This window comes from Melospiza melodia, chromosome 5 (assembly GCF_035770615.1).
Source record: "Melospiza melodia melodia isolate bMelMel2 chromosome 5, bMelMel2.pri, whole genome shotgun sequence".
In the NCBI taxonomy this organism is placed as follows: domain Eukaryota; kingdom Metazoa; phylum Chordata; class Aves; order Passeriformes; family Passerellidae; genus Melospiza; species Melospiza melodia.
Window position 1 is genome coordinate 44,012,194 of NC_086198.1, and position 13,832 is coordinate 44,026,025.

Genomic DNA, 13,832 nt, shown 5'->3' on the forward strand with positions numbered 1-13,832 from the left:
GATTGTGCCGCTCACAGTGCTCTCCTTAGCGCGGCTTCTGCCGAAAGACGCCCGGGAGCGGCTCTTAGCTGCGGACAGCATCCTACCTTCGTCTTTAGCGTCTCTTCTCATCTACATCTCAGCAAAATGCTTTCCCACTATGTCTGGCTAGGAAAAAACTGTGCCAGCACAGAAAACATCTCCCATCGTGTTCTAGACGTTGCAGAGATGTCTGCCAAGTGTTTGGCAGGAAGAAAAGTAAAGTTGTCCTAAACAGCTTCCAATCGAATGTTCATGTGATTGGAAAAGTCAGGAGAGTGCAAAAGGACTGTTTTCTATCAGTTGGCAAGGTGCGCACACAATCCCAGTGTTGTACAGCTTGCTTCTTCACCTTCCCGAAGTTGCCGCTCTCTCCGGCTCCCGGAGCCGAACAAGCGGCTTCTTGGTGCAAAGACGATTGTGCCGCTCACAGTGCTCTCCTTAGCACGCCTTCTGCCGAAAGACGCCCGGGAGCGGCTCTTAGCTGCGGACAGCATCCTACCTTCGTCTTTAGCGTCTCTTCTCATCTACATCTCAGCAAAATGCTTTCCCACTATGTCTGGCTAGGAAAAACTGTGCCAGCACAGAAAACATCTCCCATCGTGTTCTAGACGTTGCACGGATGTCTGCCAAGTGTTTGGCAGGAAGAAAAGAAAAGTTGTCCAAAACAGCTTCCAATCGAATGTTCATGTGATTGGAGAAGTCAGGAGAGTGCAAAAGTACTGTTTTCTACCAGTTGGCAAGGTGCGCACACAATCCCAGTGTTGTACAGCTTGCTTCTTCACCTTCCCGAAGTTGCCGCTCTCTCCGGCTCCCGGAGCCGAAGAAGCGGCTTCTTGGCGCAAAGACCATTGTGCCGCTCACAGTGCTCTCCTTAGCGCGGCTTCTGCCGAAATACGCCCGGCAGCGGCTCTTAGCTGCGGACAGCATCCTACCTTCGTCTTTAGCGTCTCTTCTCATCTACATCTCAGCAAAATGCTTTCCCACTATGTCTGGCTAGGAAAAACTGTGCCAGCACAGAAAACATCTCCCATCGTGTTCTAGACCTTGCACGGATGTCTGCCAAGTGTTTGGCAGGAAGAAAAGAAAAGTTGTCCAAAACAGCTTCCAATCGAATGTTCATGTGATTGGAAAAGTCAGGAGAGTGCAAAAGTTCTGTTTTCTATCAGTTGGCAAGGTGCGCACACAATCCCAGTGTTGTACAGCTTGCTTCTTCACCTTCCCGAAGTTGCCGCTCTCTCCGGCTCCCGGAGCCGAAGAAGCGGCTTCTTGGCGCAAAGACGATTGTGCCGCTCACAGTGCTCTCCTTAGCGCGGCTTCTGCCGAAAGACGCCCGGGAGCGGCTCTTAGCTGCGGACAGCATCCTACCTTCGTCTTTAGCGTCTCTTCTCATCTACATCTCAGCAAAATGCTTTTCCACTATGTCTGGCTAGGAAAAAAGTGTGCCAGCACAGAAAACATCTCCCATCGTGTTCTAGACGTTGCAGAGATGTCTGCCAAGTGTTTGGCAGGAAGAAAAGTAAAGTTGTCCTAAACAGCTTCCAATCGAATGTTCATGTGATTGGAAAAGTCAGGAGAGTGCAAAAGTACTGTTTTCTATCAGTTGGCAAGGTGCGCACACAATCCCAGTGTTGTACAGCTTGCTTCTTCACCTTCCCGAAGTTGCCGCTCTCTCCGGCTCCCGGAGCCGAAGAAGCGGCTTCTTGGCGCAAAGACGATTGTGCCGCTCACAGTGCTCTCCTTAGCGCGGCTTCTGCCGAAAGACGCCCGGGAGCGGCTCTTACCTGCGGACAGCATCCTACCTTCGTCTTTAGCGTCTCTTCTCATCTACATCTCAGCAAAAAGCTTTCCCACTATGTCTGGCTAGGAAAAACTGTGCCAGCACAGAAAACATCTCCCATCGTGTTCTAGACGTTGCACGGATGTCTGCCAAGTGTTTGGCAGGAAGAAAAGAAAAGTTGTCCAAAACAGCTTCCAATCGAATGTTCATGTGATTGGAAAAGTCAGGAGAGTGCAAAAGTACTGTTTTCTATCAGTTGGCAAGGTGCGCACACAATCCCAGTGTTGTACAGCTTGCTTCTTCACATTCCCGAAGTTGCCGCTCTCTCCGGCTCCCGGAGCCGAAGAAGCGGCTTCTTGGCGCAAAGACGATTGTGCCGCTCACAGAGCTCTCCTTAGCGCGGCTTCTGCCGAAGGACGCCCGGGGGCAGCTCTTAGCTGCGGACAGCATCCTACCTTCGTCTTTAGCGTCTCTTCTCATCTACATCTCAGCAAGAAGCTTTCCCACTATGTCTGGCTAGGAAAAACTGTGCCAGCACAGAAAACATCTCCCATCGTGTTCTAGACGTTGCACGGGTGTCTGCCAAGTGTTTGGCAGGAAGAAAAGAAAAGTTGTCAGAAACAGCTTCCAATCGAATGTTCATGTGATTGGAAAAGTCAGGAGAGTGCAAAAGTACTGTTTTCGATCAGTTGGCAAGGTGCGCACACAATCCCAGTGTTGTACAGCTTGCTTCTTCACCTGCCCGAAGTTGCCGCTCTCTCCGGCTCCCGGAGCCGAAGAAGCGGCTTCTTGGCGCAAAGACGATTGTGCCGCTCACAGTGCTCTCCTTAGCGTGGCTTCGGCCGAAGGACGCCCGGGGGCGGCTCTTAGCTGCGGACAGCATCCTACCTTCGTCTTTAGCGTCTCTTCTCATCTACATCTCAGCAAAAAGCTTTCCCACTATGTCTGGCTAGGAAAAACTGTGCCAGCACAGAAAACATCTCCCATCGTGTTCTAGACGTTGCACGGATGTCTGCCAAGTGTTTGGCAGGAAGAAAAGTAAAGTTGTCCAAAACAGCTTCCAATCGAATGTTCATGTGATTGGAAAAGTCAGGAGAGTGCAAAAGTACTGTTTTCTATCAGTTGGCAAGGTACGCACACAATCCCAGTGTTGCACAGTTTGCTTCTTCACCTTCCCAAAGTTGCCGCTCTCTCCGGCTCCCGGAGCCGAAGAAGCGGCTTCTTGGCGCAATTACGATTGTGCCGCTCACAGAGCTCTCCTTAGCGCGGCTTCTGCCGAAGGACCCCCGGGGGCGGCTCTTAGCTGCGGACAGCATCCTACCTTCGTCTTTAGCGTCTCTTCTCATCTACATCTCAGCAAAAAGCTTTCCCACTATGTCTGGCTAGGAAAAACTGTGCCAGCACAGAAAACATCTCCCATCGTGTTCTAGACGTTGCACGGATGTCTGCCAAGTGTTTGGCAGGAAGAAAAGAAAAGTTGTCCAAAACAGATTCCAATCGAATGTTCATGTGATTGGAAAAGTCAGGAGAGTGCAAAAGTACTGTTTTCTATCAGTTGGCAAGGTACGCACACAATCCCAGTGTTGTACAGCTTGCTTCTTCACCTTCCCAAAGTTGCCGCTCTCTCCGGCTCCCGGAGCCGAAGAAGCGGCTCCTTGGCGCAAAGACGATTGTGCCGCTCACAGTGCTCTCCTTAGCGCGCCTTCTGCCGAAAGACGCCCGGGAGCGGCTCTTAGCTGCGGACAGCATCCTACCTTCGTCTTTAGCGTCTCTTCTCATCTACATCTCAGCAAAATGCTTTCCCACTATGTCTGGCTCGGAAAAACTGTGCCAGCACAGAAAACATCTCCCATCGTGTTCTAGACGTTGCACGGATGTCTGCCAAGTGTTTGGCAGGAAGAAAAGTAAAGTTGTCCAAAACAGCTTCCAATCGAATGTTCATGTGATTGGAAAAGTCAGGAGAGTGCAAAAGTACTGTTTTCTATCAGTTGGCAAGGTGCGCACACAATCCCAGTGTTGTACAGCTTGCTTCTTCACCTTCCCGAAGTTGCCGCTCTCTCCGGCTCCCGGAGCCGAAGAAGCGGCTTCTTGGCGCAAAGACGATTGTGCCGCTCACAGTGCTCTCCTTAGCGCGGCTTCTGCCGAAAGACGCCCGGGAGCGGCTCTTAGCTGCGGACAGCATCCTACCTTCGTCTTTAGCGTCTCTTCTCATCTACATCTCAGCAAAATGCTTTCCCACTATGTCTGGCTAGGAAAAACTGTGCCAGCACAGAAAACATCTCCCATCGTGTTCTAGACGTTGCACGGATGTCTGCCAAGTGTTTGGCAGGAAGAAAAGAAAAGTTGTCCAAAACAGCTTCCAATCGAATGTTCATGTGATTGGAAAAGTCAGGAGAGTGCAAAAGTACTGTTTTCTATCAGTTGGCAAGGTGCGCACACAATCCCAGTGTTGTACAGCTTGCTTCTTCACCTTCCCAAAGTTGCCGCTCTCTCCGGCTCCTGGAGCCGAAGAAGCGGCTCCTTGGTGCAAAGACGATTGTGCCGCTCACAGTGCTCTCCTTAGCGCGGCTTCTGCCGAAGGACCCCCGGGGGCGGCTCTTAGCTGCGGACAGAATCCTACCTTCGTCTTTACCGTCTCTTCTCATCTACATCTCAGCAAAATGCTTTCCCACTATGTCTGGCTAGGAAAAACTGTGCCAGCACAGAAAACATCTCCCATCGTGTTCTAGACGTTGCACGGATGTCTGCCAAGTGTTTGGCAGGAAGAAACGTAAAGTTGTCCAAAACAGCTTCCAATCGAATGTTCATGTGATTGGAAAAGTCAGGAGAGTGCAAAAGTACTGTTTTCTATCAGTTGGCATGGTACGCACACAATCCCAGTGTTGTACAGCTTGCTTCTTCACCTTCCCGAAGTTGCCGCTCTCTCCGGCTCCCGGAGCCGAAGAAGCGGCTTCTTGGCGCAAAGACGATTGTGCCGCTCACAGTGCTCTCCTTAGCGCGGCTTCTGCCGAAAGACGCCCGGGAGCGGCTCTTAGCTGCGGACAGCATCCTACCTTCGTCTTTAGCGTCTCTTCTCATCTACATCTCAGCAAAATGCTTTCCCACTATGTCTGGCTAGGAAAAAACTGTGCCAGCACAGAAAACATCTCCCATCGTGTTCTAGACGTTGCAGAGATGTCTGCCAAGTGTTTGGCAGGAAGAAAAGTAAAGTTGTGCTAAACAGCTTCCAATCGAATGTTCATGTGATTGGAAAAGTCAGGAGAGTGCAAAAGTACTGTTTTCTATCAGTTGGCAAGGTGCGCACACAATCCCAGTGTTGTACAGCTTGCTTCTTCACCTTCCCGAAGTTGCCGCTCTCTCCGGCTCCCGGAGCCGAAGAAGCGGCTCCTTGGTGCAAAGACGATTGTGCCGCTCACAGTGCTCTCCTTAGCGCGGCTTCTGCCGAAAGACGCCCGGGAGCGGCTCTTAGCTGCGGACAGCATCCTACCTTCGTCTTTAGCGTCTCTTCTCATCTACATCTCAGCAAAATGCTTTCCCACTATGTCTGGCTAGGAAAAACTGTGCCAGCACAGAAAACATCTCCCATCGTGTTCTAGACGTTGCACGGATGTCTGCCAAGTGTTTGGCAGGAAGAAAATAAAAGTTGTCCAAAACAGCTTCCAATCGAATGTTCATGTGATTGGAAAAGTCAGGAGAGTGCAAAAGTACTGTTTTCTATCAGTTGGCAAGGTGCGCACACAATCCCAGTGTTGTACAGCTTGCTTCTTCACCTTCCCAAAGTTGCCGCTCTCTCCAGCTCCCGGAGCCGAAGAAGCGGCTCCTTGGTGCAAAGATGATTGTGCCGCTCACAGTGCTCTCCTTAGCGCGGCTTCTGCCGAAAGACGCCCGGGAGCGGCTCTTAGCTGCGGACAGAATCCTACCTTCGTCTTTACCGTCTCTTCTCATCTACATCTCAGCAAAATGCTTTCCCACTATGTCTGGCTAGGAAAAACTGTGCCAGCACAGAAAACATCTCCCATCGTGTTCTAGACGTTGCACGGATATCTGCCAAGTGTTTGGCAGGAAGAAACATAAAGTTGTCCAAAACAGCTTCCAATCGAATGTTCATGTGATTGGAAAAGTCAGGAGAGTGCAAAAGGACTGTTTTCTATCAGTTGGCAAGGTACGCACACAATCCCAGTGTTGTACAGCTTGCTTCTTCACCTTCCCGAAGTTGCCGCTCTCTCCGGCTCCCGGAGCCAAAGAAGCGGCTTCTTGGCGCAAAGACGATTGTGCCGCTCACAGAGCTCTCCTTAGCGCGGCTTCTGCCGAAGGACCCCCGGGGGCGGCTCTTACCTGCGGACAGCATCCTACCTTCGTCTTTAGCGTCTCTTCTCATCTACATCTCAGCAAAATGCTTTCCCACTATGTCTGGCTAGGAAAAAAGTGTGCCAGCACAGAAAACATCTCCCATCGTGTTCTAGACGTTGCAGAGATGTCTGCCAAGTGTTTGGCAGGAAGAAAAGTAAAGTTGTCCTAAACAGCTTCCAATCGAATGTTCATGTGATTGGAAAAGTCAGGAGAGTGCAAAAGTACTGTTTTCTATCAGTTGGCAAGGTGCGCACACAATCCCAGTGTTGTACAGCTTGCTTCTTCACCTTCCCGAAGTTGCCGCTCTCTCCGGCTCCCGGAGCCGAAGAAGCGGCTTCTTGGCGCAAAGACGATTGTGCCGCTCACAGTCCTCTCCTTAGCGCGGCTTCTGCCGAAAGACGCCCGGGAGCGGCTCTTACCTGCGGACAGCATCCTACCTTCGTCTTTAGCGTCTCTTCTCATCTACATCTCAGCAAAAAGCTTTCCCACTATGTCTGGCTAGGAAAAACTGTGCCAGCACAGAAAACATCTCCCATCGTGTTCTAGACGTTGCAGAGATGTCTGCCAAGTGTTTGGCAGGAAGAAAAGAAAAGTTGTCCAAAACAGCTTCCAATCGAATGTTCATGTGATTGGAAAAGTCAGGAGAGTGCAAAAGTACTGTTTTCTATCAGTTGGCAAGGTGCGCACACAATCCCAGTGTTGTACAGCTTGCTTCTTCACATTCCCGAAGTTGCCGCTCTCTCCGGCTCCCGGAGCCGAAGAAGCGGCTTCTTGGCGCAAAGACGATTGTGCCGCTCACAGAGCTCTCCTTAGCGCGGCTTCTGCCGAAGGACGCCGGGGGCAGCTCTTAGCTGCGGACAGCATCCTACCTTCGTCTTTAGCGTCTCTTCTCATCTACATCTCAGCAAAAAGCTTTCCCACTATGTCTGGCTAGGAAAAACTGTGCCAGCACAGAAAACATCTCCCATCGTGTTCTAGACGTTGCACGGGTGTCTGCCAAGTGTTTGGCAGGAAGAAAAGAAAAGTTGTCCAAAACAGCTTCCAATCGAATGTTCATGTGATTGGAAAAGTCAGGAGAGTGCAAAAGTACTGTTTTCGATCAGTTGGCAAAGTGCGCACACAATCCCAGTGTTGTACAGCTTGCTTCTTCACCTGCCCGAAGTTGCCGCTCTCTCCGGCTCCCGGAGCCGAAGAAGCGGCTTCTTGGCGCAAAGACGATTGTGCCGCTCACAGTGCTCTCCTTAGCGTGGCTTCGGCCGAAGGACGCCCGGGGGCGGCTCTTAGCTGCGGACAGCATCCTACCTTCGTCTTTAGCGTCTCTTCTCATCTACATCTCAGCAAAAAGCTTTCCCACTATGTCTGGCTAGGAAAAACTGTGCCAGCACAGAAAACATCTCCCATCGTGTTCTAGACGTTGCACGGATGTCTGCCAAGTGTTTGGCAGGAAGAAAAGTAAAGTTGTCCAAAACAGCTTCCAATCGAATGTTCATGTGATTGGAAAAGTCAGGAGAGTGCAAAAGTACTGTTTTCTATCAGTTGGCAAGGTACGCACACAATCCCAGTGTTGCACAGTTTGCTTCTTCACCTTCCCAAAGTTGCCGCTCTCTCCGGCTCCCGGAGCCGAAGAAGCGGCTTCTTGGCGCAAAGACGATTGTGCCGCTCACAGAGCTCTCCTTAGCGCGGATTCTGCCGAAGGACCCCCGGGGGCGGCTCTTAGCTGCGGACAGCATCCTACCTTCGTCTTTAGCGTCTCTTCTCATCTACATCTCAGCAAAAAGCTTTCCCACTATGTCTGGCTAGGAAAAACTGTGCCAGCACAGAAAACATCTCCCATCGTGTTCTAGACGTTGCACGGATGTCTGCCAAGTGTTTGGCAGGAAGAAAAGAAAAGTTGTCCAAAACAGATTCCAATCGAATGTTCATGTGATTGGAAAAGTCAGGAGAGTGCAAAAGTACTGTTTTCTATCAGTTGGCAAGGTACGCACACAATCCCAGTGTTGTACAGCTTGCTTCTTCACCTTCCCAAAGTTGCCGCTCTCTCCGGCTCCCGGAGCCGAAGAAGCGGCTCCTTGGCGCAAAGACGATTGTGCCGCTCACAGTGCTCTCCTTAGCGCGCCTTCTGCCGAAAGACGCCCGGGAGCGGCTCTTAGCTGCGGACAGCATCCTACCTTCGTCTTTAGCGTCTCTTCTCATCTACATCTCAGCAAAATGCTTTCCCACTATGTCTGGCTCGGAAAAACTGTGCCAGCACAGAAAACATCTCCCATCGTGTTCTAGACGTTGCACGGATGTCTGCCAAGTGTTTGGCAGGAAGAAAAGTAAAGTTGTCCAAAACAGCTTCCAATCGAATGTTCATGTGATTGGAAAAGTCAGGAGAGTGCAAAAGTACTGTTTTCTATCAGTTGGCAAGGTGCGCACACAATCCCAGTGTTGTACAGCTTGCTTCTTCACCTTCCCGAAGTTGCCGCTCTCTCCGGCTCCCGGAGCCAAAGAAGCGGCTTCTTGGCGCAAAGACGATTGTGCCGCTCACAGAGCTCTCCTTAGCGCGGCTTCTGCCGAAGGACCCCCGGGGGCGGCTCTTAGCTGCGGACAGCATCCTACCTTCGTCTTTAGCGTCTCTTCTCATCTACATCTCAGCAAAATGCTTTCCCACTATGTCTGGCTAGGAAAAAAGTGTGCCAGCACAGAAAACATCTCCCATCGTGTTCTAGACGTTGCAGAGATGTCTGCCAAGTGTTTGGCAGGAAGAAAAGTAAAGTTGTCCTAAACAGCTTCCAATCGAATGTTCATGTGATTGGAAAAGTCAGGAGAGTGCAAAAGTACTGTTTTCTATCAGTTGGCAAGGTGCGCACACAATCCCAGTGTTGTACAGCTTGCTTCTTCACCTTCCCGAAGTTGCCGCTCTCTCCGGCTCCCGGAGCCGAAGAAGCGGCTTCTTGGCGCAAAGACGATTGTGCCGCTCACAGTGCTCTCCTTAGCGCGGCTTCTGCCGAAAGACGCCCGGGAGCGGCTCTTACCTGCGGACAGCATCCTACCTTCGTCTTTAGCGTCTCTTCTCATCTACATCTCAGCAAAAAGCTTTCCCACTATGTCTGGCTAGGAAAAACTGTGCCAGCACAGAAAACATCTCCCATCGTGTTCTAGACGTTGCACGGATGTCTGCCAAGTGTTTGGCAGGAAGAAAAGAAAAGTTGTCCAAAACAGCTTCCAATCGAATGTTCATGTGATTGGAAAAGTCAGGAGAGTGCAAAAGTACTGTTTTCTATCAGTTGGCAAGGTGCGCACACAATCCCAGTGTTGTACAGCTTGCTTCTTCACCTTCCCGAAGTTGCCGCTCTCTCCGGCTCCCGGAGCCGAAGAAGCGGCTTCTTGGCGCAAAGACGATTGTGCCGCTCACAGAGCTCTCCTTAGCGCGGCTTCTGCCGAAGGACGCCGGGGGCAGCTCTTAGCTGCGGACAGCATCCTACCTTCGTCTTTAGCGTCTCTTCTCATCTACATCTCAGCAAAAAGCTTTCCCACTATGTCTGGCTAGGAAAAACTGTGCCAGCACAGAAAACATCTCCCATCGTGTTCTAGACGTTGCACGGGTGTCTGCCAAGTGTTTGGCAGGAAGAAAAGAAAAGTTGTCCAAAACAGCTTCCAATCGAATGTTCATGTGATTGGAAAAGTCAGGAGAGTGCAAAAGTACTGTTTTCGATCAGTTGGCAAAGTGCGCACACAATCCCAGTGTTGTACAGCTTGCTTCTTCACCTTCCCAAAGTTGCCGCTCTCTCCGGCTCCCGGAGCCGAAGAAGCGGCTTCTTGGCGCAAAGACGATTGTGCCGCTCACAGTGCTCTCCTTAGCGTGGCTTCGGCCGAAGGACGCCCGGGGGCGGCTCTTAGCTGCGGACAGCATCCTACCTTCGTCTTTAGCGTCTCTTCTCATCTACATCTCAGCAAAAAGCTTTCCCACTATGTCTGGCTAGGAAAAACTGTGCCAGCACAGAAAACATCTCCCATCGTGTTCTAGACGTTGCACGGATGTCTGCCAAGTGTTTGGCAGGAAGAAAAGTAAAGTTGTCCAAAACAGCTTCCAATCGAATGTTCATGTGATTGGAAAAGTCAGGAGAGTGCAAAAGTACTGTTTTCTATCAGTTGGCAAGGTACGCACACAATCCCAGTGTTGCACAGTTTGCTTCTTCACCTTCCCAAAGTTGCCGCTCTCTCCGGCTCCCGGAGCCGAAGAAGCGGCTTCTTGGCGCAAAGACGATTGTGCCGCTCACAGAGCTCTCCTTAGCGCGGCTTCTGCCGAAGGACCCCCGGGGGCGGCTCTTAGCTGCGGACAGCATCCTACCTTCGTCTTTAGCGTCTCTTCTCATCTACATCTCAGCAAAAAGCTTTCCCACTATGTCTGGCTAGGAAAAACTGTGCCAGCACAGAAAACATCTCCCATCGTGTTCTAGACGTTGCACGGATGTCTGCCAAGTGTTTGGCAGGAAGAAAAGAAAAGTTGTCCAAAACAGATTCCAATCGAATGTTCATGTGATTGGAAAAGTCAGGAGAGTGCAAAAGTACTGTTTTCTATCAGTTGGCAAGGTACGCACACAATCCCAGTGTTGTACAGCTTGCTTCTTCACCTTCCCGAAGTTGCCGCTCTCTCCGGCTCCCGGAGCCGAAGAAGCGGCTCCTTGGCGCAAAGACGATTGTGCCGCTCACAGTGCTCTCCTTAGCGCGCCTTCTGCCGAAAGACGCCCGGGAGCGGCTCTTAGCTGCGGACAGCATCCTACCTTCGTCTTTAGCGTCTCTTCTCATCTACATCTCAGCAAAATGCTTTCCCACTATGTCTGGCTCGGAAAAACTGTGCCAGCACAGAAAACATCTCCCATCGTGTTCTAGACGTTGCACGGATGTCTGCCAAGTGTTTGGCAGGAAGAAAAGTAAAGTTGTCCAAAACAGCTTCCAATCGAATGTTCATGTGATTGGAAAAGTCAGGAGAGTGCAAAAGTACTGTTTTCTATCAGTTGGCAAGGTCCGCACACAATCCCAGTGTTGTACAGCTTGCTTCTTCACCTTCCCGAAGTTGCCGCTCTCTCCGGCTCCCGGAGCCGAAGAAGCGGCTTCTTGGCGCAAAGACGATTGTGCCGCTCACAGTGCTCTCCTTAGCGCGGCTTCTGCCGAAAGACGCCCGGGAGCGGCTCTTAGCTGCGGACAGCATCCTACCTTCGTCTTTAGCGTCTCTTCTCTTCTACATCTCAGCAAAATGCTTTCCCACTATGTCTGGCTAGGAAAAACTGTGCCAGCACAGAAAACATCTCCCATCGTGTTCTAGACGTTGCACGGATGTCTGCCAAATGTTTGGCAGGAAGAAAAGAAAAGTTGTCCAAAACAGCTTCCAATCGAATGTTCATGTGATTGGAAAAGTCAGGAGAGTGCAAAAGTACTGTTTTCTATCAGTTGGCAAGGTGCGCACACAATCCCAGTGTTGTACAGCTTGCTTCTTCACCTTCCCAAAGTTGCCGCTCTCTCCGGCTCCCGGAGCCGAAGAAGCGGCTCCTTGGTGCAAAGACGATTGTGCCGCTCACAGTGCTCTCCTTAGCGCGGCTTCTGCCGAAGGACCCCCGGGGGCGGCTCTTAGCTGCGGACAGAATCCTACCTTCGTCTTTACCGTCTCTTCTCATCTACATCTCAGCAAAATGCTTTCCCACTATGTCTGGCTAGGAAAAACTGTGCCAGCACAGAAAACATCTCCCATCGTGTTCTAGACGTTGCACGGATGTCTGCCAAGTGTTTGGCAGGAAGAAACGTAAAGTTGTCCAAAACAGCTTCCAATCGAATGTTCATGTGATTGGAACAGTCAGGAGAGTGCAAAAGTTCTGTTTTCTATCAGTTGGCAAGGTGCCCACACAATCCCAGTGTTGTACAGCTTGCTTCTTCACCTTCCCGAAGTTGCCGCTCTCTCCGGCTCCCGGAGCCGAAGAAGCGGCTTCTTGGCGCAAAGACGATTGTGCCGCTCACAGTGCTCTCCTTAGCGCGGCTTCTGCCGAAAGACGCCCGGGAGCGGCTCTTAGCTGCGGACAGCATCCTACCTTCGTCTTTAGCGTCTCTTCTCATCTACATCTCAGCAAAATGCTTTCCCACTATGTCTGGCTAGGAAAAAACTGTGCCAGCACAGAAAACATCTCCCATCGTGTTCTAGACGTTGCAGAGATGTCTGCCAAGTGTTTGGCAGGAAGAAAAGTAAAGTTGTCCTAAACAGCTTCCAATCGAATGTCCATGTGATTGGAAAAGTCAGGAGAGTGCAAAAGTACTGTTTTCTATCAGTTGGCAAGGTGCGCACACAATCCCAGTGTTGTACAGCTTGCTTCTTCACCTTCCCGAAGTTGCCGCTCTCTCCGGCTCCCGGAGCCGAAGAAGCGGCTCCTTGGTGCAAAGACGATTGTGCCGCTCACAGTGCTCTCCTTAGCGCGGCTTCTGCCGAAAGACGCCCGGGAGCGGCTCTTAGCTGCGGACAGCATCCTACCTTCGTCTTTAGCGTCTCTTCTCATCTACATCTCAGCAAAAAGCTTTCCCACTATGTCTGGCTAGGAAAAACTGTGCCAGCACAGAAAACATCTCCCATCGTGTTCTAGACGTTGCACGGATGTCTGCCAAGTGTTTGGCAGGAAGAAAATAAAAGTTGTCCAAAACAGCTTCCAATCGAATGTTCATGTGATTGGAAAAGTCAGGAGAGTGCAAAAGTACTGTTTTCTATCAGTTGGCAAGGTGCGCACACAATCCCAGTGTTGTACAGCTTGCTTCTTCACCTTCCCAAAGTTGCCGCTCTCTCCGGCTCCCGGAGCCGAAGAAGCGGCTCCTTGGTGCAAAGACGATTGTGCCGCTCACAGTGCTCTCCTTAGCGCGGCTTCTGCCGAAAGACGCCCGGGAGCGGCTCTTAGCTGCGGACAGAATCCTACCTTCGTCTTTACTGTCTCTTCTCATCTACATCTCAGCAAAATGCTTTCCCACTATGTCTGGCTAGGAAAAACTGTGCCAGCACAGAAAACATCTCCCATCGTGTTCTAGACGTTGCACGGATATCTGCCAAGTGTTTGGCAGGAAGAAACATAAAGTTGTCCAAAACAGCTTCCAATCGAATGTTCATGTGATTGGAAAAGTCAGGAGAGTGCAAAAGGACTGTTTTCTATCAGTAGGCAAGGTACGCACACAATCCCAGTGTTGTACAGCTTGCTTCTTCACCTTCCCGAAGTTGCCGCTCTCTCCGGCTCCCGGAGCCAAAGAAGCGGCTTCTTGGCGCAAAGACGATTGTGCCGCTCACAGAGCTCTCCTTAGCGTGGCTTCTGCCGATGGACCCCCGGGGGCGGCTCTTACCTGCGGACAGCATCCTACCTTCGTCTTTAGGGTCTCTTCTCATCTACATCTCAGAAAAAAGCTTTCCCACTATGTCTGGCTAGGAAAAACTGTGCCAGCACAGAAAACATCTCCCATCGTGTTCTAGACGTTGCACGGATGTCTGCCAAGTGTTTGGCAGGAAGAAAAGTAAAGTTGTCCAAAACAGCTTCCAATCGAATGTTCATGTGATTGGAAAAGTCAGGAGAGTGCAAAAGTACTGTTTTCTATCAGTTGGCAAGGTGCGCACACAATCCCAGTGTTGTACAGCTTGCTTCTTCACCTTCCCGAAGTTGCCGCTCTCTCCGGCTCCCGGAGC